Source organism: Blennius ocellaris (assembly GCF_963422515.1).
Source record: "Blennius ocellaris genome assembly, contig: SCAFFOLD_34, whole genome shotgun sequence".
Classification (NCBI taxonomy): Eukaryota; Metazoa; Chordata; class Actinopteri; order Blenniiformes; family Blenniidae; genus Blennius; species Blennius ocellaris.
Window position 1 is genome coordinate 870701 of NW_027662125.1, and position 27855 is coordinate 898555.

Consider the following 27855-nt stretch of genomic DNA (forward strand, 5'->3'; position numbering starts at 1 on the left):
ACGACAAACGATCTGAACGACGGAAACGATGTGAACGACGGAAACGATCTGAACGACAGAAACGATCTGAACGACGGAAACGAGCTGAATTACGGAAACGATCTTAACGACTGAAACGTTCTGAATGACGGAAACGATCTGAACGACGGAAAAGAGCTGATGAGGGAAACGATCTGAAACGATCTGAACGACGGAAACGATCTGAACGACGGAAACGATCTGAACGACTGAAACGAGCTGAATTACGGAAACGATCTGAACGACTGAAACGATCTGAATGACGGTAAAGAGCTGAACGACTGAAACGATCTGAACGATTGAAACGATATGAACGACTGAAAAGAGCTGATCGACAAACGATCTGAATGACGGAAACGATCTGAACGACTGAAATGAGCTGAATTACGGAAACGATCTGAACGACTGAAACGATCTGAATGACGGTAAAGAGCTGAACGACTGAAAAGAGCTGAACGACTGAAACGATCTGAACGACTGAAAAGAGCTGATGAGGGAAACGATCTGAACGACGGAAACGATCTGAACGACGGAAACGATCTGAACGACTGAAACGATCTGAACGACTGAAACGTTCTGAATGACGGAAACGATCTGAACGACGGAAAAGAGCTGATGAGGGAAACGATCTGAACGACTGAAACGAGCTGAACGACAAACGATCTGAATGACGGAAACGATCTGAACGACGGAAACGATCTGAACGAAAGAAACGATCTGAACGACGGAAACGATCTGAACGACGGAAACGAGATGAACGACGGAAACGATCTGAACGACGGAAACGATCTGAACGACGGAAAAGAGCTGAACGACGGAAACGAGCTGAACGACTGAAACGATCTGAACGACTGAAACGATCTGAACGACGGAAACGATCTGAACGACTGAAACGATCTGAACGACTGAAACGATCTGAACGCCGGAAACGATCTGAACCACAGAAACGATCTGATCGACGGAAACGAGCTGAACGACGGAAACGATCTGAACGACTGAAACGATCTGAACGACTGAAAAGAGCTGAAGAGGGAAACGATCTGAACGACTGAAACGATCTGAACGACGGAAACGATCTGAATGACGGAAACGATCTGAACGACGGAAACGAGGTGAACGACTGAAACGATCTGAAAGACCGAAACGATCTGAACGACGGAAACGAGGTGAACGACTGAAACGATCTGAACGACTGAAACGATCTGAACGACGGAAACGATCTCATGACGGAAACGATCTGAACGACGGAAACGAGATGAACGACGGAAACGATCTGAATGACTGAAACGATCTGAACGACGGAAACAAGATGAACGACTGAAACGATCTGAACGACGGAAACGAGATGAACGACGGAAACGATCTGAACGACGGAAACGATCTGAACGACGGAAAAGAGCTGAACGACGGAAACGAGCTGAACGACTGAAACGATCTGAACGACTGAAACGATCTGAACGATGGAAACGAGCTGAATGACGGAAACGATCTGAACGACCGAAACGATCTGAACGACGGAAACGACCTCATGACGGAAACGATCTGAACGACTGAAACGATCTGAACGACAGAAACGAGCTGAACGACAAACGATCTGAACGACGGAAACGATGTGAACGACGGAAACGATCTGAACGACAGAAACGATCTGAACGACGGAAACGAGCTGAATTACGGAAACGATCTTAACGACTGAAACGTTCTGAATGACGGAAACGATCTGAACGACGGAAAAGAGCTGATGAGGGAAACGATCTGAAACGATCTGAACGACGGAAACGATCTGAACGACGGAAACGATCTGAACGACTGAAACGAGCTGAATTACGGAAACGATCTGAACGACTGAAACGATCTGAATGACGGTAAAGAGCTGAACGACTGAAACGATCTGAACGATTGAAACGATATGAACGACTGAAAAGAGCTGATCGACAAACGATCTGAATGACGGAAACGATCTGAACGACTGAAATGAGCTGAATTACGGAAACGATCTGAACGACTGAAACGATCTGAATGACGGTAAAGAGCTGAACGACTGAAAAGAGCTGAACGACTGAAACGATCTGAACGACTGAAAAGAGCTGATGAGGGAAACGATCTGAACGACGGAAATGATCTGAACGACGGAAACGATCTGAACGACTGAAACGATCTGAACGACTGAAACGTTCTGAATGACGGAAACGATCTGAACGACGGAAAAGAGCTGATGAGGGAAACGATCTGAACGACTGAAACGAGCTGAACGACAAACGATCTGAATGACGGAAACGATCTGAACGACGGAAACGATCTGAACGAAAGAAACGATCTGAACGACGGAAACGATCTGAACGACGGAAACGAGATGAACGACTGAAACGATCTGAACGACGGAAACGAGATGAACGACGGAAACGATCTGAACGACGGAAACGATCTGAACGACGGAAAAGATCTGATGAGGGAAACGATCTGAACGACTGAAACGATCTGAACGACTGAAACGATCTGAACGACGGAAACGAGCTGAACGACTGAAACGATCTGAACGACTGAAACGATCTGAACGACGGAAACGATCTGAACGACTGAAACGATCTGAACGACTGAAACGATCTGAACGACTGAAACGATCTGAATGACGGAAACGAACTGAACGACGGAAGAGATCTGAACGACTGAAACGATCTGAACGACGGAAACGATCTGAACGACTGAAACGATCTGAACGACGGAAACGAGATGAACGACTGAAACGATCTGAACGACGGAAACGAGATGAACGACGGAAACGATCTGAACGACGGAAACGATCTGAACGACGGAAAAGAGCTGATGAGGGAAACGATCTGAACGACGGAAACGATCTGAACGACTGAAACGATCTGAACGACTGAAACGATCTGAACGACTGAAACGATCTGAACGACTGAAACGATCTGAACGACTGAAACGATCTGAACGACGGAAAAGAGCTGATGAGGGAAACGATATGAACGACGGAAACGATCTGAACGACAGAAACGAGCTGAACGACTGAAACGAGCTGAACGACTGAAAAGAGCTGAACGATGGAAACGATCTGAACGACGGAAATGAGCTGATGAGGGAAACGATCTGAACGACTGAAACGATCTGAACGACTGAAACGATCTGATGAGGGAAACGATATGAACAACGGAAAAGAGCTGATGAGGGAAACGATCTGAATGACGGAAACGAGCTGAACAACGGAAAAGAGCTGATGAGGGAAACGAGCTGAACAACGGAAACGAGCTGAACGACTGAAACGATCTGAACGCCGGAAACGATCTGAACCACAGAAACGATCTGATCGACGGAAACGAGCTGAACGACGGAAACGATCTGAACGACTGAAAAGAGCTGAACGACTGAAACGATCTGAACGATTGAAACGAGCTGAACGACGGAAACGATCTGAACGACGGAAACGATCTGAACGACAGAAACGAGCTGAACGACTGAAACGAGCTGAACGACTGAAACGATCTGAACGACTGAAACGAGCTGAACGACCGAAACGATCTGAACGACGGAAACGACCTCATGACGGAAACGATCTGAATGACTGAAACGATCTGAACGACAGAAACGAGCTGAACGACAAACGATCTGAACGACGGAAACGATGTGAACGACGGAAACGATCTGAACGACAGAAACGATCTGAACGACGGAAACGAGCTGAATTACGGAAACGATCTTAACGACTGAAACGTTCTGAATGACGGAAACGATCTGAACGACGGAAAAGAGCTGATGAGGGAAACGATCTGAAACGATCTGAAACGATCTGAACGACGGAAACGATCTGAACGACGGAAACGATCTGAACGACTGAAACGAGCTGAATTACGGAAACGATCTGAACGACTGAAACGATCTGAATGACGGTAAAGAGCTGAACGACTGAAATGATCTGAACGATTGAAACCATGTGAACGACTGAAAAGAGCTGATCGACAAACGATCTGAATGACGGAAACGATCTGAACGACTGAAATGAGCTGAATTACGGAAACGATCTGAATGACGGTAAAGAGCTGAACGACTGAAAAGAGCTGAACGACTGAAACGATCTGAACGACTGAAAAGAGCTGATGAGGGAAACGATCTGAACGACGGAAACGATCTGAATGACGGAAACGATCTGAACGACTGAAACGATCTGAACGACTGAAACGTTCTGAATGACGGAAACGATCTGAACGACGGAAAAGAGCTGATGAGGGAAACGATCTGAACGACTGAAACGAGCTGAACGACAAACGATCTGAATGACGGAAACGATCTGAACGACGGAAACGATCTGAACGAAAGAAACGATCTGAACGACGGAAACGATCTGAACGACTGAAACGATCTGAACGACGGAAACGAGCTGAACGACTGAAACGATCTGAACAACGGAAAAGAGCTGATGAGGGAAACGATATGAACGACGGAAACGAGATGAACGACTGAAACGATCTGAACGACGGAAACGAGATGAACGACGGAAACGATCTGAACGACGGAAACGATCTGAACGACGGAAACGATCTGAACGACGGAAAAGATCTGATGAGGGAAACGATCTGAACGACTGAAACGATCTGAACGACTGAAACGATCTGAACGACGGAAACGATCTGAACGACGGAAACGAGCTGAACGACTGAAACGATCTGAACGACTGAAACGATCTGAACGACGGAAACGATCTGAACGACTGAAACGATCTGAACGACTGAAACGATCTGAACGACGGAAACGATCTCACGACGGAAACGATCTGAACGACGGAAACGAGATGAACGACGGAAACGATCTGAACGACTGAAACGATCTGAACGACGGAAACGAACTGAACGACGGAAGAGATCTGAACGACTGAAACGATCTCAACAACGGAAACGAGATGAACGACTGAAACGATCTGAACGACGGAAACGATCTGAACGACTGAAACGATCTGAACGACGGAAACGAGATGAACGACTGAAACGATCTGAACGACGGAAACGAGATGAACGACGGAAACGATCTGAACGACGGAAACGATCTGAACGACGGAAAAGAGCTGATGAGGGAAACGATCTGAACGACGGAAACGATCTGAACGACTGAAACGATCTGAACGACTGAAACGATCTGAACGACTGAAACGATCTGAACGACGGAAAAGAGCTGATGAGGGAAACGATCTGAACGACGGAAACGATCTGAACGACTGAAACGATCTGAAAGACCGAAACGATCTGAACGACTGAAACGATCTGAACGCCGGAAACGATCTGAACAACAGAAGAGATCTGAACGACTGAAACGATCTGAAAGACCGAAACGATCTGAACGACGGAAACGAGCTGAACGACTGAAACGAGCTGAACGACTGAAACGATCTGAACGACTGAAACGAGCTGAACGACTGAAACGAGCTGAACGACTGAAACGATCTGAACGACGGAAACGAGGTGAACGACTGAAACGATCTGAACGACCGAAACGATCTGAAAGACCGAAACGATCTGAACGACGGAAACGAGGTGAACGACTGAAACGATCTGAAAGACCGAAACGATCTGAACGACGGAAACGAGGTGAACGACTGAAACGATCTGAACGACTGAAACGAGCTGAACGACTGAAACGATCTGAACGACGGACACGAGGTGAACGACTGAAACGAGCTGAACGACTGAAACGATCTGAACGACGGAAACGAGGTGAACGACTGAAACGATCTGAACGACTGAAACGATCTGAACGACGGAAACGATCTCATGACGGAAACGATCTGAACGACGGAAACGAGATGAACGACGGAAACGATCTGAATGACTGAAACGATCTGAACGACGGAAACAAGATGAACGACTGAAACGATCTGAACGACGGAAACGAGATGAACGACGGAAACGATCTGAACGACGGAAACGATCTGAACGACGGAAAAGAGCTGAACGACGGAAACGAGCTGAACGACTGAAACGATCTGAACGACTGAAACGATCTGAACGACGGAAACGATCTGAACAACGGAAAAGAGCTGATGAGGGAAACGATATGAACGACGGAAACGATCTGAACGACAGAAACGAGCTGAACGACTGAAACGAGCTGAACGACTGAAACGATCTGAACGATGGAAACGAGCTGAATGACGGAAACGATCTGAACGACCGAAACGATCTGAACGACGGAAACGACCTCATGACGGAAACGATCTGAACGACTGAAACGATCTGAACGACAGAAACGAGCTCAACGACAAACGATCTGAACGACGGAAACGATGTGAACGACGGAAACGATCTGAACGACAGAAACGATCTGAACGACGGAAACGAGCTGAATTACGGAAACGATCTTAACGACTGAAACGTTCTGAATGACGGAAACGATCTGAACGACGGAAAAGAGCTGATGAGGGAAACGATCTGAAACGATCTGAACGACGGAAACGATCTGAACGACGGAAACGATCTGAACGACTGAAACGAGCTGAATTACGGAAACGATCTGAACGACTGAAACGATCTGAATGACGGTAAAGAGCTGAACGACTGAAACGATCTGAACGACTGAAACGTTCTGAATGACGGAAACGATCTGAACGACGGAAAAGAGCTGATGAGGGAAACGATCTGAACGACTGAAACGAGCTGAACGACAAACGATCTGAATGACGGAAACGATCTGAACGACGGAAACGATCTGAACGAAAGAAACGATCTGAACGACGGAAACGATCTGAACGACTGAAACGATCTGAACGACGGAAAAGAGCTGATGAGGGAAACGATCTGAACGACGGAAACGATCTGAACGACTGAAACGATCTGAACGACTGAAACGTTCTGAATGACGGAAACGATCTGAACGACGGAAAAGAGCTGATGAGGGAAACGATCTGAACGACTGAAACGAGCTGAACGACAAACGATCTGAATGACGGAAACGATCTGAACGACGGAAACGATCTGAACGACTGAAACGATCTGAACGACGGAAACGAGCTGAACGACTGAAACGATCTGAACGACTGAAACGATCTGAACGACGGAAACGAGATGAACGACTGAAACGATCTGAACGACGGAAACGAGATGAACGACTGAAACGATCTGAACGACGGAAACGAGATGAACGACGGAAACGATCTGAACGATGGAAACGATCTGAACGACGGAAAAGATCTGATGAGGGAAACGATCTGAACGACGGAAAAGATCTGATGAGGGAAACGATCTGAACGACTGAAACGATCTGAACGACGGAAACGAACTGAACGACGGAAGAGATCTGAACGACTGAAACGATCTGAACGACGGAAACGATCTGAACGACTGAAACGATCCGAAAGACCGAAACGATCTGAACGACAGAAACGATCTGAACGCCGGAAACGATCTGAACAACAGAAGAGATCTGAACGACTGAAACGATCTGAAAGACCGAAACGATCTGAACGACGGAAACGATCTGAACGACGGAAACGATCTCATGACGGAAACGATCTGAACGACGGAAACGAGATGAACGACGGAAACGATCTGAATGACTGAAACGATCTGAACGACGGAAACGAGATGAACGACTGAAACGATCTGAACGACGGAAACGAGATGAACGACGGAAACGATCTGAACGACGGAAACGATCTGAACGACGGAAAAGAGCTGAACGACGGAAACGAGCTGAACGACTGAAACGATCTGAACGACTGAAACGATCTGAACGACGGAAACGATCTGAACGACTGAAACGATCTGAACGACTGAAACGATCTGAACGCCGGAAACGATCTGAACCACAGAAACGATCTGATCGACGGAAACGAGCTGAACGACGGAAACGATCTGAACGACTGAAACGATCTGAACGACTGAAAAGAGCTGAAGAGGGAAACGATCTGAACGACTGAAACGATCTGAACGACGGAAACGATCTGAATGACGGAAACGATCTGAACGACGGAAACGAGGTGAACGACTGAAACGATCTGAAAGACCGAAACGATCTGAACGACGGAAACGAGGTGAACGACTGAAACGATCTGAACGACTGAAACGAGCTGAACGACTGAAACGATCTGAACGACGGACACGAGGTGAACGACTGAAACGAGCTGAACGACTGAAACGATCTGAACGACGGAAACGAGGTGAACGACTGAAACGATCTGAACGACTGAAACGATCTGAACGACGGAAACGATCTCATGACGGAAACGATCTGAACGACGGAAACGAGATGAACGACGGAAACGATCTGAACGACTGAAACGATCTGAACGACGGAAACAAGATGAACGACTGAAACGATCTGAACGACGGAAACGAGATGAACGACGGAAACGATCTGAACGACGGAAACGATCTGAACGACGGAAAAGAGCTGAACGACGGAAACGAGCTGAACGACTGAAACGATCTGAACGACTGAAACGATCTGAACGACGGAAACGATCTGAACAACGGAAAAGAGCTGATGAGGGAAACGATATGAACGACGGAAACGATCTGAACGACAGAAACGAGCTGAACGACTGAAACGAGCTGAACGACTGAAACGATCTGAACGATGGAAACGAGCTGAATGACGGAAACGATCTGAACGACCGAAACGATCTGAACGACGGAAACGACCTCATGACGGAAACGATCTGAACGACTGAAACGATCTGAACGACAGAAACGAGCTGAACGACAAACGATCTGAACGACGGAAACGATGTGAACGACGGAAACGATCTGAACGACAGAAACGATCTGAACGACGGAAACGAGCTGAATTACGGAAACGATCTTAACGACTGAAACGTTCTGAATGACGGAAACGATCTGAACGACGGAAAAGAGCTGATGAGGGAAACGATCTGAAACGATCTGAACGACGGAAACGATCTGAACGACGGAAACGATCTGAACGACTGAAACGAGCTGAATTACGGAAACGATCTGAACGACTGAAACGATCTGAATGACGGTAAAGAGCTGAACGACTGAAACGATCTGAACGATTGAAACGATATGAACGACTGAAAAGAGCTGATCGACAAACGATCTGAATGACGGAAACGATCTGAACGACTGAAATGAGCTGAATTACGGAAACGATCTGAACGACTGAAACGATCTGAATGACGGTAAAGAGCTGAACGACTGAAAAGAGCTGAACGACTGAAACGATCTGAACGACTGAAAAGAGCTGATGAGGGAAACGATCTGAACGACGGAAACGATCTGAACGACGGAAACGATCTGAACGACTGAAACGATCTGAACGACTGAAACGTTCTGAATGACGGAAACGATCTGAACGACGGAAAAGAGCTGATGAGGGAAACGATCTGAACGACTGAAACGAGCTGAACGACAAACGATCTGAATGACGGAAACGATCTGAACGACGGAAACGATCTGAACGAAAGAAACGATCTGAACGACGGAAACGATCTGAACGACGGAAACGAGATGAACGACGGAAACGATCTGAACGACGGAAACGATCTGAACGACGGAAAAGAGCTGAACGACGGAAACGAGCTGAACGACTGAAACGATCTGAACGACTGAAACGATCTGAACGACGGAAACGATCTGAACGACTGAAACGATCTGAACGACTGAAACGATCTGAACGCCGGAAACGATCTGAACCACAGAAACGATCTGATCGACGGAAACGAGCTGAACGACGGAAACGATCTGAACGACTGAAACGATCTGAACGACTGAAAAGAGCTGAAGAGGGAAACGATCTGAACGACTGAAACGATCTGAACGACGGAAACGATCTGAATGACGGAAACGATCTGAACGACGGAAACGAGGTGAACGACTGAAACGATCTGAAAGACCGAAACGATCTGAACGACGGAAACGAGGTGAACGACTGAAACGATCTGAACGACTGAAACGATCTGAACGACGGAAACGATCTCATGACGGAAACGATCTGAACGACGGAAACGAGATGAACGACGGAAACGATCTGAATGACTGAAACGATCTGAACGACGGAAACAAGATGAACGACTGAAACGATCTGAACGACGGAAACGAGATGAACGACGGAAACGATCTGAACGACGGAAACGATCTGAACGACGGAAAAGAGCTGAACGACGGAAACGAGCTGAACGACTGAAACGATCTGAACGACTGAAACGATCTGAACGATGGAAACGAGCTGAATGACGGAAACGATCTGAACGACCGAAACGATCTGAACGACGGAAACGACCTCATGACGGAAACGATCTGAACGACTGAAACGATCTGAACGACAGAAACGAGCTGAACGACAAACGATCTGAACGACGGAAACGATGTGAACGACGGAAACGATCTGAACGACAGAAACGATCTGAACGACGGAAACGAGCTGAATTACGGAAACGATCTTAACGACTGAAACGTTCTGAATGACGGAAACGATCTGAACGACGGAAAAGAGCTGATGAGGGAAACGATCTGAAACGATATGAACGACGGAAACGATCTGAACGACGGAAACGATCTGAACGACTGAAACGAGCTGAATTACGGAAACGATCTGAACGACTGAAACGATCTGAATGACGGTAAAGAGCTGAACGACTGAAACGATCTGAACGATTGAAACGATATGAACGACTGAAAAGAGCTGATCGACAAACGATCTGAATGACGGAAACGATCTGAACGACTGAAATGAGCTGAATTACGGAAACGATCTGAACGACTGAAACGATCTGAATGACGGTAAAGAGCTGAACGACTGAAAAGAGCTGAACGACTGAAACGATCTGAACGACTGAAAAGAGCTGATGAGGGAAACGATCTGAACGACGGAAACGATCTGAACGACGGAAACGATCTGAACGACTGAAACGATCTGAACGACTGAAACGTTCTGAATGACGGAAACGATCTGAACGACGGAAAAGAGCTGATGAGGGAAACGATCTGAACGACTGAAACGAGCTGAACGACAAACGATCTGAATGACGGAAACGATCTGAACGACGGAAACGATCTGAACGAAAGAAACGATCTGAACGACGGAAACGATCTGAACGACTGAAACGATCTGAACGACGGAAAAGAGCTGATGAGGGAAACGATCTGAACGACGGAAACGATCTGAACGACTGAAACGATCTGAACGACTGAAACGTTCTGAATGACGGAAACGATCTGAACGACGGAAAAGAGCTGATGAGGGAAACGATCTGAACGACTGAAACGAGCTGAACGACAAACGATCTGAATGACGGAAACGATCTGAACGACGGAAACGATCTGAACGACTGAAACGATCTGAACGACGGAAACGAGCTGAACGACTGAAACGATCTGAACGACTGAAACGATCTGAACGACGGAAACGAGATGAACGACTGAAACGATCTGAACGACGGAAACGAGATGAACGACTGAAACGATCTGAACGACGGAAACGAGATGAACGACGGAAACGATCTGAACGACGGAAACGATCTGAACGACGGAAAAGATCTGATGAGGGAAACGATCTGAACGACTGAAACGATCTGAACGACGGAAACGAACTGAACGACGGAAGAGATCTGAACGACTGAAACGATCTGAACGACGGAAACGATCTGAACGACTGAAACGATCCGAAAGACCGAAACGATCTGAACGACTGAAACGATCTGAACGCCGGAAACGATCTGAACAACAGAAGAGATCTGAACGACTGAAACGATCTGAAAGACCGAAACGATCTGAACGACGGAAACGATCTGAACGACGGAAACGATCTCATGACGGAAACGATCTGAACGACGGAAACGAGATGAACGACTGAAACGATCTGAACAACGGAAACGAGATGAACGACTGAAACGATCTGAACGACGGAAACGATCTGAACGACGGAAACGATCTGAACGACGGAAACGAGATGAACGACTGAAACGATCTGAACGACAAACGATCTGAACGACTGAAACGATCTGAACGACTGAAACGATCTGAACGACTGAAACGATCTGAACGACGGAAAAGAGCTGATGAGGGAAACGATCTGAACGACGGAAACGATCTGAAAGACCGAAACGAGCTGAACGACTGAAACGAGCTGAACGACTGAAACGATCTGAACGACTGAAACGAGCTGAACGACCGAAACGAGCTGAACGACCGAAACGATCTGAACGACGGAAACGAGGTGAACGACTGAAACGATCTGAACGACCGAAACGATCTGAAAGACCGAAACGATCTGAACGACGGAAACGAGGTGAACGACTGAAACGATCTGAAAGACCGAAACGATCTGAACGACGGAAACGAGGTGAACGACTGAAACGATCTGAACGACTGAAACGAGCTGAACGACTGAAACGATCTGAACGACGGACACGAGGTGAACGACTGAAACGAGCTGAACGACTGAAACGATCTCATGACGGAAACGATCTGAACGACGGAAACGAGATGAACGACGGAAACGATCTGAATGACTGAAACGATCTGAACGACGGAAACGAGATGAACGACTGAAACGATCTGAACGACGGAAACGAGATGAACGACGGAAACGATCTGAACGACGGAAACGATCTGAACGACGGAAAAGAGCTGAACGACGGAAACGAGCTGAACGACTGAAACGATCTGAACGACTGAAACGATCTGAACGACGGAAACGATCTGAACGACTGAAACGATCTGAACGACTGAAACGATCTGAACGCCGGAAACGATCTGAACCACAGAAACGATCTGATCGACGGAAACGAGCTGAACGACGGAAACGATCTGAACGACTGAAACGATCTGAACGACTGAAAAGAGCTGAAGAAGGAAACGATCTGAACGACTGAAACGATCTGAACGACTGAAACGATCTGAACAACAGAAGAGATCTGAACGACTGAAACGATCTGAAAGACCGAAACGATCTGAACGACGGAAACGAGGTGAACGACTGAAACGATCTGAACGACTGAAACGAGCTGAACGACTGAAACGAGGTGAACGACTGAAACGATCTGAACGACCGAAAAGATCTGAAAGACCGAAACGATCTGAACGACGGAAACGAGGTGAACGACTGAAACGATCTGAACGACTGAAACGAGCTGAACGACTGAAACGATCTGAACGACTGAAACGATCTGAACGACGGAAACGAGCTGAATTACGGAAACGATCTGAACGATCTGAATGACGGAAACGATCTGAACGACGGAAACGATCTGAACGAAAGAAACGATCTGAACGACCAAAACGATCTGAACGACGGAAACGATCTGAACGACGGAAACGATCTGAACGACGGAAACGATCTGAACGAAAGAAACGATCTGAACGACCAAAACGATCTGAACGACGGAAACGATCTGAACGACGGAAACGATCTGAACGACTGAAACGAGCTGAATTACGGAAACGATCTGAACGACTGAAACGATCTGAATGACGGTAAAGATCTGAACGACTGAAAAGAGCTGATCGACAAACGATCTGAATGACGGAAACGATCTGAACGACTGAAACGAGCTGAACGACTGAAACGATCTGAACGACTGAAAAGAGCTGATGAGGGAAACGATCTGAACGACAGAAACGATCTGAACGACGGAAACGATCAGAACGACAGAAACGAGCTGAACGACAAACGATCTGAACAACGGAAACGAGCTGAATTACGGAAACGATCTGAACGACTGAAATATTCTGAATGACGGAAACGATCTGAACGACAGAAACGAGCTGAACGACTGAAACGAGCTGAACGACTGAAAAGAGCTGAACGACTGAAACGATCTGAACGACGGAAAAGAGCTGATGAGGGAAACGATATGAACGACGGAAACGATCTGAACGACTGAAACGAGCTGAATTACGGAAACGATCTGAACGACTGAAACGATCTGAATGACGGTAAAGAGCTGAACGACTGAAACGATCTGAACGATTGAAACGATATGAACGACTGAAACGATCTGAACGACTGAAACGATCTGAACGACGGAAACGAACTGAACGACGGAAGAGATCTGAACGACTGAAACGATCTGAACGACGGAAACGAGATGAACGACTGAAACGATCTGAACGACAAACGATCTGAACGACTGAAACGAGCTGAACGACAAACGATCTGAATGACGGACACGATCTGAACGACTGAAACGATCTGAACGACGGAAACGATCTGAACGACTGAAACGATCTGAACGACGGAAACGAGATGAACGACGGAAACGATCTGAACGACGGAAACGAGATGAACGACGGAAACGATCTGAACGACTGAAACGATCTGAACGACGGAAACGATCTGAACGACGGAAACGAGCTGAACGACTGAAACGATCTGAACGACTGAAACGATCTGAACGACTGAAACGATCTGAACGCCGGAAACGATCTGAAACACAGAAACGATCTGATCGACGGAAACGAGCTGAACGACGGAAACGATCTGAACGACTGAAACGATCTGAACGACTGAAACGATCTGAACGACGGAAACGAGCTGAACGACTGAAACGATCTGAACGACTGAAACGATCTGAACGACGGAAACGAGATGAACGACTGAAACGATCTGAACGACGGAAACGAGATGAACGACTGAAACGATCTGAACGACGGAAACGAGATGAACGACTGAAACGATCTGAACGACGGAAACGATCTGAACGACGGAAACGATCTGAACGACGGAAACGAGATGAACGACTGAAACGATCTGAACGACAAACGATCTGAACGACTGAAACGATCTGAACGACTGAAACGATCTGAACGACTGAAACGATCTGAACGACGGAAAAGAGCTGATGAGGGAAACGATCTGAACGACGGAAACGATCTGAACGACTGAAACGATCTGAAAGACCGAAACGATCTGAACGACGGAAACGAGCTGAACGACTGAAACGAGCTGAACGACTGAAACGATCTGAACGACTGAAACGAGCTGAACGACCGAAACGAGTTGAACGACGGAAACGATCTGAACGACGGAAACGAGGTGAACGACTGAAACGATCTGAAAGACCGAAACGATCTGAACGACGGAAACGAGGTGAACGACTGAAACGATCTGAACGACTGAAACGAGCTGAACGACTGAAACGATCTGAACGACGGACACGAGGTGAACGACTGAAACGAGCTGAACGACTGAAACGATCTCATGACGGAAACGATCTGAACGACGGAAACGATCTGAATGACTGAAACGATCTGAACGACGGAAACGAGATGAACGACTGAAACGATCTGAACGACGGAAACGAGATGAACGACGGAAACGATCTGAACGACGGAAACGATCTGAACGACGGAAAAGAGCTGAACGACGGAAACGAGCTGAACGACTGAAACGATCTGAACGACTGAAACGATCTGAACGACGGAAACGATCTGAACGACTGAAACGATCTGAACGACTGAAACGATCTGAACGCCGGAAACGATCTGAACCACAGAAACGATCTGATCGACGGAAACGAGCTGAACGACGGAAACGATCTGAACGACTGAAACGATCTGAACGACTGAAAAGAGCTGAAGAAGGAAACGATCTGAACGACTGAAACGATCTGAACGACTGAAACGATCTGAACAACAGAAGAGATCTGAACGACTGAAACGATCTGAAAGACCGAAACGATCTGAACGACGGAAACGAGGTGAACGACTGAAACGATCTGAACGACTGAAACGAGCTGAACGACTGAAACGAGGTGAACGACTGAAACGATCTGAACGACCGAAACGATCTGAAAGACCGAAACGATCTGAACGACGGAAACGAGGTGAACGACTGAAACGATCTGAACGACTGAAACGAGCTGAACGACTGAAACGATCTGAACGACTGAAACGATCTGAACGACGGAAACGAGCTGAATTACGGAAACGATCTGAACGATCTGAATGACGGAAACGATCTGAACGACGGAAACGATCTGAACGAAAGAAACGATCTGAACGACCAAAACGATCTGAACGACGGAAACGATCTGAACGACGGAAACGATCTGAACGACGGAAACGATCTGAACGAAAGAAACGATCTGAACGACCAAAACGATCTGAACGACGGAAACGATCTGAACGACGGAAACGATCTGAACGACTGAAACGAGCTGAATTACGGAAACGATCTGAACGACTGAAACGATCTGAATGACGGTAAAGATCTGAACGACTGAAAAGAGCTGATCGACAAACGATCTGAATGACGGAAACGATCTGAACGACTGAAACGAGCTGAACGACTGAAACGATCTGAACGACTGAAAAGAGCTGATGAGGGAAACGATCTGAACGACAGAAACGATCTGAACGACGGAAACGATCAGAACGACAGAAACGAGCTGAACGACAAACGATCTGAACAACGGAAACGAGCTGAATTACGGAAACGATCTGAACGACAGAAACGAGCTGAACGACTGAAACGAGCTGAACGACTGAAAAGAGCTGAACGACTGAAACGATCTGAACGACGGAAAAGAGCTGATGAGGGAAACGATATGAACGACAGAAACGATCTGAACGACGGAAACGAGCTGAATTACGGAAACGATCTTAACGACTGAAACGTTCTGAATGACGGAAACGATCTGAACGACGGAAACGATCTGAACGACTGAAACGAGCTGAATTACGGAAACGATCTGAACGACTGAAACGATCTGAATGACGGTAAAGAGCTGAACGACTGAAACGATCTGAACGATTGAAACGATATGAACGACTGAAACGATCTGAACGACTGAAACGATCTGAACGACGGAAACGAACTGAACGACGGAAGAGATCTGAACGACTGAAACGATCTGAACGACGGAAACGAGATGAACGACTGAAACGATCTGAACGACAAACGATCTGAACGACTGAAACGAGCTGAACGACAAACGATCTGAATGACGGACACGATCTGAACGACTGAAACGATCTGAACGACGGAAACGATCTGAACGACTGAAACGATCTGAACGACGGAAACGAGATGAACGACGGAAACGATCTGAACGACGGAAACGAGATGAACGACGGAAACGATCTGAACGACTGAAACGATCTGAACGACGGAAACGATCTGAACGACGGAAACGAGCTGAACGACTGAAACGATCTGAACGACTGAAACGATCTGAACGACTGAAACGATCTGAACGCCGGAAACGATCTGAAACACAGAAACGATCTGATCGACGGAAACGAGCTGAACGACGGAAACGATCTGAACGACTGAAACAATCTGAACGACTGAAACGATCTGAACGACGGAAACGAGATGAACGACTGAAACGATCTGAACGACGGAAACGAGATGAACGACTGAAACGATCTGAACGACGGAAACGAGATGAACGACGGAAACGATCTGAACGACGGAAACGATCTGAACGACGGAAAAGATCTGATGAGGGAAACGATCTGAACGACTGAAACGATCTGAACGACTGAAACGATCTGAACGACGGAAACGAGCTGAACGACTGAAACGATCTGAACGACTGAAACGATCTGAACGACGGAAACGATCTGAACGACTGAAACGATCTGAACGACTGAAACGATCTGAACGACGGAAACGATCTCACGACGGAAACGATCTGAACGACGGAAACGAGATGAACGACGGAAACGATCTGAACGACTGAAACGATCTGAACAACGGAAACGAACTGAACGACGGAAGAGATCTGAACGACTGAAACGATCTGAACGACGGAAACGATCTGAACGACTGAAAAGAGCTGAAGAGGGAAACGATCTGAACGACTGAAACGATCTGAACGACTGAAACGATCTGAACAACAGAAGAGATCTGAACGACTGAAACGATCTGAAAGACCGAAACGATCTGAACGACGGAAACGAGGTGAACGACTGAAACGATCTGAACGACTGAAACGAGCTGAACGACTGAAACGATCTGAACGACTGAAACGATCTGAACGACGGAAACGAGCTGAATTACGGAAACGATCTGAACGATCTGAATGACGGAAACGATCTGAACAACGGAAACGATCTGAACGAAAGAAACGATCTGAACGACCAAAACGATCTGAACGACGGAAACGATCTGAACGACGGAAACGATCTGAACGACGGAAACGATCTGAACGAAAGAAACGATCTGAACGACCAAAACGATCTGAACGACGGAAACGATCTGAACGACGGAAACGATCTGAACGACTGAAACGAGCTGAATTACGGAAACGATCTGAACGACTGAAACGATCTGAATGACGGTAAAGATCTGAACGACTGAAAAGAGCTGATCGACAAACGATCTGAATGACGGAAACGATCTGAACGACTGAAACGAGCTGAACGACTGAAACGATCTGAACGACTGAAAAGAGCTGATGAGGGAAACGATCTGAACGACAGAAACGATCTGAACGACGGAAACGATCAGAACGACAGAAACGTTCTGAATGACGGAAACGATCTGAACGACAGAAACGAGCTGAACGACTGAAACGAGCTGAACGACTGAAAAGAGCTGAACGACTGAAACGATCTGAACGACGGAAAAGAGCTGATGAGGGAAACGATATGAACGACAGAAACGATCTGAACGACGGAAACGAGCTGAATTACGGAAACGATCTTAACGACTGAAACGTTCTGAATGACGGAAACGATCTGAACGACGGAAACGATCTGAACGACTGAAACGAGCTGAATTACCGAAACGATCTGAACGACTGAAACGATCTGAATGACGGTAAAGAGCTGAACGACTGAAACGATCTGAACGATTGAAACGATATGAACGACTGAAAAGAGCTGATCGACAAACGATCTGAATGACGGAAACGATCTGAACGACTGAAACGATCTGAACGACTGAAACGATCTGAACGACGGAAACGATCTCATGACGGAAACGATCTGAACGACGGAAACGAGATGAACGACGGAAACGATCTGAACGACTGAAACGATCTGAACGACGGAAACGAACTGAACGACGGAAGAGATCTGAACGACTGAAACGATCTGAACGACGGAAACGAGATGAACGACGGAAACGATCTGAACGACGGAAACGATCTGAACGACGGAAAAGAGCTGATGAGGGAAACGATCTGAACGACTGAAACGATCTGAACGACTGAAACGATCTGATCGACGGAAACGAGCTGAACGACGGAAACGATCTGAACGACTGAAACAATCTGAACGACTGAAACGATCTGAACGACGGAAACGAGATGAACGACGGAAACGATCTGAACGACGGAAACGATCTGAACGACGGAAAAGAGCTGATGAGGGAAACGATCTGAACGACTGAAACGATCTGAACGACTGAAACGATCTGAACGACGGAAACGAGCTGAACGACTGAAACGATCTGAACGACTGAAACGATCTGAACGACGGAAACGAGATGAACGACTGAAACGATCTGAACGACGGAAACGAGATGAACGACGGAAACGATCTGAACGACGGAAACGATCTGAACGACGGAAAAGATCTGATGAGGGAAACGATCTGAACGACTGAAACGATCTGAACGACTGAAACGATCTGAACGACGGAAACGATCTCACGACGGAAACGATCTGAACGACGGAAACGAGATGAACGACGGAAACGATCTGAACGACTGAAACGATCTGAACGACGGAAACGATCTGAACGACTGAAACGATCCGAAAGACCGAAACGATCTGAACGACTGAAACGATCTGAACGCCGGAAACGATCTGAACAACAGAAGAGATCTGAACGACTGAAACGATCTGAAAGACCGAAACGATCTGAACGACGGAAACGATCTGAACGACGGAAACGATCTCATGGCGGAAACGATCTGAACGACGGAAACGAGATGAACGACGGAAACGATCTGAATGTCTGAAACGATCTGAACGACGGAAACGAGATGAACGACTGAAACGATCTGAACGACGGAAACGAGATGAACGACGGAAACGATCTGAACGACGGAAACGATCTGAACGACGGAAAAGAGCTGAACGACGGAAACGAGCTGAACGACTGAAACGATCTGAACGACTGAAACGATATGAACGACGGAAACGATCTGAACGACTGAAACGATCTGAAAGACCGAAACGATCTGAACGACGGAAACGAGGTGAACGACTGAAACGATCTGAACGACTGAAACGAGCTGAACGACTGAAACGAGGTGAACGACTGAAACGATCTGAACGACCGAAACGATCTGAAAGACCGAAACGATCTGAACGACGGAAACGAGGTGAACGACTGAAACGATCTGAAAGACCGAAACGATCTGAACGACGGAAACGAGGTGAACGACTGAAACGATCTGAACGACTGAAACGAGCTGAACGACTGAAACGATCTGAACGACGGACACGAGGTGAACGACTGAAACGAGCTGAACGACTGAAACGATCTGAACGACGGAAACGAGGTGAACGACTGAAACGATCTGAACGACTGAAACGATCTGAACGACGGAAACGATCTGAATGACTGAAACGATCTGAACGACGGAAACGAGCTGAACGACTGAAACGATCTGAACGACTGAAACGATCTGAACGACGGAAACGATCTGAACGACTGAAACGATCTGAACGACGGAAACGAGATGAACGACTGAAACGATCTGAACGACGGAAACGAGATGAACGACTGAAACGATCTGAACGACTGATGCGATCTGAACGACGGAAACGATCTCATGACGGAAACGATCTGAACGACGGAAACGAGATGAACGACGGAAACGATCTGAACGACTGAAACGATATGAACGACGGACACGATCTGAACGACTGAAACGATCTGAACGACGGAAACGATCTGAACGACTGAAACGATCTGAACGACGGACACGATCTGAACGACTGAAACGATCTGAACGACGGAAACGATCTGAACGACTGAAACGATCTGAACGACGGAAACGAGATGAACGACTGAAACGATCTGAACGACGGAAAAGAGCTGATGAGGGAAACGATCTGAACGACTGAAACGAGCTGAACGACTGAAACGATCTGAATGACGGAAACGAGGTGAACGACTGAAACGAGCTGAACGACTGAAACGATCTGAATGACGGAAACGAGGTGAACGACTGAAACGATCTGAACGACTGAAACGATCTGATGAGGGAAACGATATGAACGACGGAAAAGAGCTGATGAGGGAAACGATATGAACGACGGAAACGAGCTGAATTACGGAAACGATCTGAACGACTGAAACGATCTGAATGACGGAAACGAGCTGAATTACGGAAACGATCTTAACGACTGAAACGTTCTGAATGACGGAAACGATCTGAACGACGGAAAAGAGCTGATGAGGGAAACGATCTGAAACGATCTGAACGACGGAAACGATCTGAACGACTGAAACGAGCTGAATTACGGAAACGATCTGAACGACTGAAACGATCTGAATGACGGTAAAGAGCTGAACGACTGAAACGATCTGAAAGACCGAAACGATCTGAACGACGGAAACGAGGTGAACGACTGAAACGATCTGAACGACTGAAACGAGCTGAAAGACTTAAACGATCTGAACGACGGACACGAGGTGAACGACTGAAACGAGCTGAACGACTGAAACGATCTGAACGACGGAAACGAGGTGAACGACTGAAACGATCTGAACGACTGAAACGATCTGAACGACGGAAACGATCTGAATGACTGAAACGATCTGAACGACGGAAACGAGCTGAACGACTGAAACGATCTGAATGACGGAAACGAGATGAACGACGGAAACGATCTGAACGACGGAAACGATCTGATGAGGGAAACGATATGAACGACGGAAACGAGCTGAACGACTGAAACGATCTGAATGACGGAAACGAGGTGAACGACTGAAACGAGCTGAACGACTGAAACGATCTGAATGACGGAAACGAGGTGAACGACTGAAACGATCTGAACGACTGAAACGATCTGATGAGGGAAACGATATGAACGACGGAAAAGAGCTGATGAGGGAAACGATATGAACGATGGAAACGAGCTGAACAACGGAAACGAGCTGATGAGGGAAACGAGCTGAACAACGGAAACGAGCTGATGAGGGAAACGATCTGAACGACTAAAACGATCGGAACGCCGGAAACGATCTGAACGACTGAAACGATCTGAACGCCGGAAACGATCTGAACGACTGAAACGATCTGAACGCCGGAAACGATCTGAACGACTGAAAAGAGCTGAACTACTGAAACGATCTGAACGACGGAAAAGAGCTGATGAGGGAAACGATATGAACGACGGAAACGATCTGAACGACAGAAACGATCTGAACGACTGAAACGAGCTGAACGACTGAAAAGAGCTGAACGACTGAAACGATCTGAACGACGGAAACGAGCTGAACCACAGAAACGATCTGATCGACGGAAACGAGCTGAACGACTGAAACGATCTGAACGACGGAAACGATCTGAACGATTGAAACGAGCTGAACGACGGAAACGATCTGAACAACGGAAAAGAGCTGATGAGGGAAACGATATGAACGACGGAAACGATCTGAACGACAGAAACGAGCTGAACGACTGAAACGAGCTGAACGACTGAAACGATCTGAACGACGGAAACGAGCTGAATGACGGAAACGATCTGAACGACCGAAACGATCTGAACGACGGAAACGACCTCATGACGGAAACGATCTGAACGACTGAAACGAGCTGAATTACGGAAAAGAGCTGAACGACAAATGATCTGAACGACAGAAACGAGCTGAATTACGGAAACGATCTGAACGACTGAAACGATCTGAATGACGGAAACGAGCTGAACGATGGGAACGATATGAACGACTGAAAAAAGCTGAACGACTGAAACGATCTGAACGACTGAAAAGAGCTGATGAGGGAAACGATCTGAACGACGGAAACGATCTAAACGACAGAAACGATCTGAACGACGGAAACGAGCTGAATTACGGAAACGATCTGAACGACTGAAACGTTCTGAATGACGGAAACGATCTGAACGACGGAAACGATCTGAACGCCGGAAACGATCTGAACCACAGAAACGATCTGATCGACGGAAACGAGCTGAACGACGGAAACGATCTGAACGACTGAAAAGAGCTGAACGACTGAAACGATCTGAACGACGGAAAAGAGCTGATGAGGGAAACGATATGTACGACGGAAACGATCTGAACGACAGAAACGAGCTGAACGACTGAAACGAGCTGAACGACTGAAAAGAGCTGAACGACTGAAACGATCTGAACGACGGAAACGAGCTGAACCACAGAAACGATCTGAACGACGGAAACGATCTGAACGACGGAAACGAGCTGAATTACGGAAACGATCTTAACGACTGAAACGATCTGAACGATTGAAACGATATGAACGACTGAAGAGAGCTGATCGACAAACGATCTGAATGACGGAAACGATCTGAACGACTGAAACGAGCTGAACGATGGGAACGATATGAACGACTGAAAAGAGCTGAACGACTGAAACGATCTGAACGACTGAAAAGAGCTGATGAGGGAAACGATCTGAACGACAGAAACGATCTGAACGACAGAAACGATCTGAACGACGGAAACGATCTGAACGACGGAAACGATCTGAACGACGGAAAAGAGCTGATGAGGGAAACGAGCTGAACGACTGAAACGATCTGAACGACTGAAACGAGCTGAACGACGGAAACGATCTGAACAACGGAAAAGAGCTGATGAGGGAAACGATCTGAACGACGGAAACGAGCTGAACAACGGAAACGAGCTGATGAGGGAAACGATCTGAACGACTGAAACGATCTGAACGACTGAAACGATCTGAACGACGGAAACGATCTGAACGACGGAAATGAGCTGATGAGGGAAACGAGCTGAACGACTGAAACGATCTGAACAACGGAAAAGAGCTGATGAGGGAAACGATATGAACGACGGAAAAGAGCTGATGAGGGAAACGATATGAACGATGGAAACGAGCTGAACAACGGAAACGAGCTGATGAGGGAAACGATCTGAACGACTGAAAAGAGCTGAACGACTGAAACGATCTGAACGACGGAAAAGAGCTGATGAGGGAAACGATATGAACGACGGAAACGATTTGAACGACAGAAACGAGCTGAACGACTGAAACGAGCTGAACGACTGAAAAGAGCTGAACGACTGAAACGATCTGAACGACGGAAAAGAGCTGATGAGGGAAACGATATGAACGACGGAAACGATCTGAACGACAGAAACGAGCTGAACGACTGAAACGATCTGAACGACGGAAACGAGCTGAACCACAGAAACGATCTGATCGACGGAAACGAGCTGAACGACTGAAACGATCTGAACGACGGAAACGATCTGAACGATTGAAACGAGCTGAACGACGGAAACGATCTGAACAACGGAAAAGAGCTGATGAGGGAAACGATATGAACGACGGAAACGATCTGAACGACAGAAACGAGCTGAACGACAAACGATCTGAACGACTGAAACGAGCTGAATTACGGAAAAGAGCTGAACGACAAACGATCTGAACGACGGAAACGATCTGAACGACGGAAACGATCTGAACGACAGAAACGATCTGAACGACGGAAACGAGCTGAATTACGGAAACGATCTTAACGACTGAAACGTTCTGAATGACGGAAACGATCTGAACGACGGAAAAGAGCTGATGAGGGAAACGATCTGAAACGATCTGAACGACGGAAACGATCTGAACGACTGAAACGAGTTGAATTACGGAAACGATCTGAACGACTGAAACGATCTGAATGACGGTAAAGAGCTGAACGACTGAAACGATCTGAACGATTGAAACGATATGAACGACTGAAAAGAGCTGATCGACAAAAGATCTGAATGACGGAAACGATCTGAACGACTGAAACGAGCTGAACGATGGGAACGATATGAACGACTGAAAAGAGCTGAACGACTGAAACGATCTGAACGACAGAAACGAGCTGAACGACAAACGATCTGAACGACGGAAACGATCTGAACGACGGAAACGATCTAAACGACAGAAACGATCTGAACGACGGAAACGAGCTGAATTACGGAAACGATCTGAACGACTGAAACGTTCTGAATGACGGAAACGATCTGAACGACGGAAAAGAGCTGATGAGGTAAACGATCTGAACGACTGAAACGATCTGAACGACTGAAACGATCTGAACGACGGAAGCGATCTGAACGACGGAAAAGAGCTGATGAGGGAAACGATCTGAACGACTGAAACGATCTGAACGACTAAAACGAGCTGAACGACTGAAGCGATCTGAACGACGGAAACGAGGTGAACGACTGAAACGATCTCAACGACTGAAACGATCTGAACGACGGAAACGAGCTGAACGACAAACGATCTGAATGACGGAAACGATCTGAACGACTGAAACGATCTGAACGACCGAAGCGATCTCATGACGGAAACGATCTGATCGACGGAAAAGAGATGAACGACCGAAACGAGATGAACGACGGAAACGATCTGAACGACGGAAACGAGATGAACGACCTAAACGATCTGAACGACGGAAACGAGCTGAATGATGGAAACGATCTGAACGACCGAAACGATCTGAACGACGGAAACGACCTCATGACGGAAACGATCTGAACGACTGAAACGATCTGAACGACAGAAACGAGCTGAACGACAAACGATCTGAACGACTGAAACGAGCTGAATTACGGAAAAGAGCTGAACGACAAACGATCTGAACGACGGAAACGATCTGAACGACGGAAACGATCTGAACGACAGAAACGATCTGAACGACGGAAACGAGCTGACTTACGGAAACGATCTTAACGACTGAAACGTTCTGAATGACGGAAACGATTTGAACGACGGAAAAGAGCTGATGAGGGAAACGATCTGAAACGATCTGAACGACGGAAACGATCTGAACGACGGAAACGATCTGAACGACTGAAACGAGCTGAATTACGGAAACGATCTGAACGACTGAAACGATCTGAATGACGGTAAAGAGCTGAACGACTGAAACGATCTGAACGATTGAAACGATATGAACGACTGAAAAGAGCTGATCGACAAACGATCTGAATGACGGAAACGATCTGAACGACTGAAACGAGCTGAACGATGGGAACGATATGAACGACTGAAAAGAGCTGAACGACTGAAACGATCTGAACGACTGAAAAGAGCTGATGAGGGAAACGATCTGAACGACAGAAACGATCTGAACGACGGAAACGATCTGAACGACAGAAACGAGCTGAACGACGGAAACGATCTGAACGACTGAAATGAGCTGAACGACGGAAACGATCTGAACAACGGAAAAGAGCTGATGAGGGAAACGATCTGAACGACGGAAACAAGCTGAACAACGGAAACGAGCTGATGAGGGAAACGAGCTGAACAACGGAAACGAGCTGATGAGGGAAACGATCTGAACGACTGAAACGATCTGAACGACTGAAACGATCTGAAAGACGGAAACGATCTGAACGACGGAAATGAGCTGATGAGGGAAACGAGCTGAACGACTGAAACGATCTGAACAACGGAAAAGAGCTGATGAGGGAAACGATCTGAATGACGGAAACGAGCTGAACAACGGAAACGAGCTGATGAGGGAAACGAGCTGAACAACGGAAACGAGCTGATGAGGGAAACGATCTGAACGACTGAAACGATCTGAACGACTGAAACGATCTGAACGACTGAAACGATCTGAACAACGGAAACGATCTGAACGACGGAAAAGAGCTGATGAGGGAAACGAGCTGAACGACTGAAACGATCTGAACGACTGAAACGATCTGATGAGGGAAACGATCTGAACAACGGAAACGAGCTGATGAGGGAAACGATCTGAACGACTGAAACGATCTGAACGCCGGAAACGATCTGAACCACAGAAACGATCTGATCGACGGAAACGAGCTGAACGACTGAAACGATCTGAACGACGGAAACGATCTGAACGATTGAAACGATCTGAACGACTGAAACGATCTGAACGACAGAAACGAGCTGAACGACAAACGATCTGAACGACTGAAACGTTCTGAATGACGGAAACGATCTGAACGACGGAAAAGAGCTGATGAGGGAAACGATCTGAACGACTGAAACGAGCTGAACGACAAACGATCTGAATGACGGAAACGATCAGAACAACGGAAACGATCTGAATGACGGAAACGGGATGAACGACTGAAACGATTATAACGATTGAAACGATATGAACGACTGAAACGAGATGAACGATGGAAACGATCTGAACGACTGAAACGATCTGAACGACGGAAACGATCTGAACGACTGAAACAATCTGAACGATGGAAACGAGATGAACGACGGAAACGAACTGAACGACGGAAGAGATCTGAACGACTGAAACGATCTGAACGACGGAAACGATCTGAACGACTGAAACGATCTGAACGACGGAAACGAGCTGAACGACTGAAACGATCTGAACGACTGAAACAATCTGAACGATGGAAACGAGATGAACGACGGAAACGAACTGAACGACGGAAGAGATCTGAACGACTGAAACGATCTGAACGACGGAAACGAGATGAACGACTGAAACGATCTGAATGACGGAAACGATCTGAACGACTGAAACGATCTGAACGACAAACGATCTGAACGACTGAAACGAGCTGAACGACAAACGATCTGAATGACGGACACGATCTGAACGACTGAAGCGATCTGAACGACGGAAACGATCTGAACGACGGAAACGAGATGAACGACGGAAACAATCTGAACGACGGAAACGATCTGAACGACGGAAAAGAGCTGATGAGGGAAACGATCTGAACGACTGAAAAGAGCTGA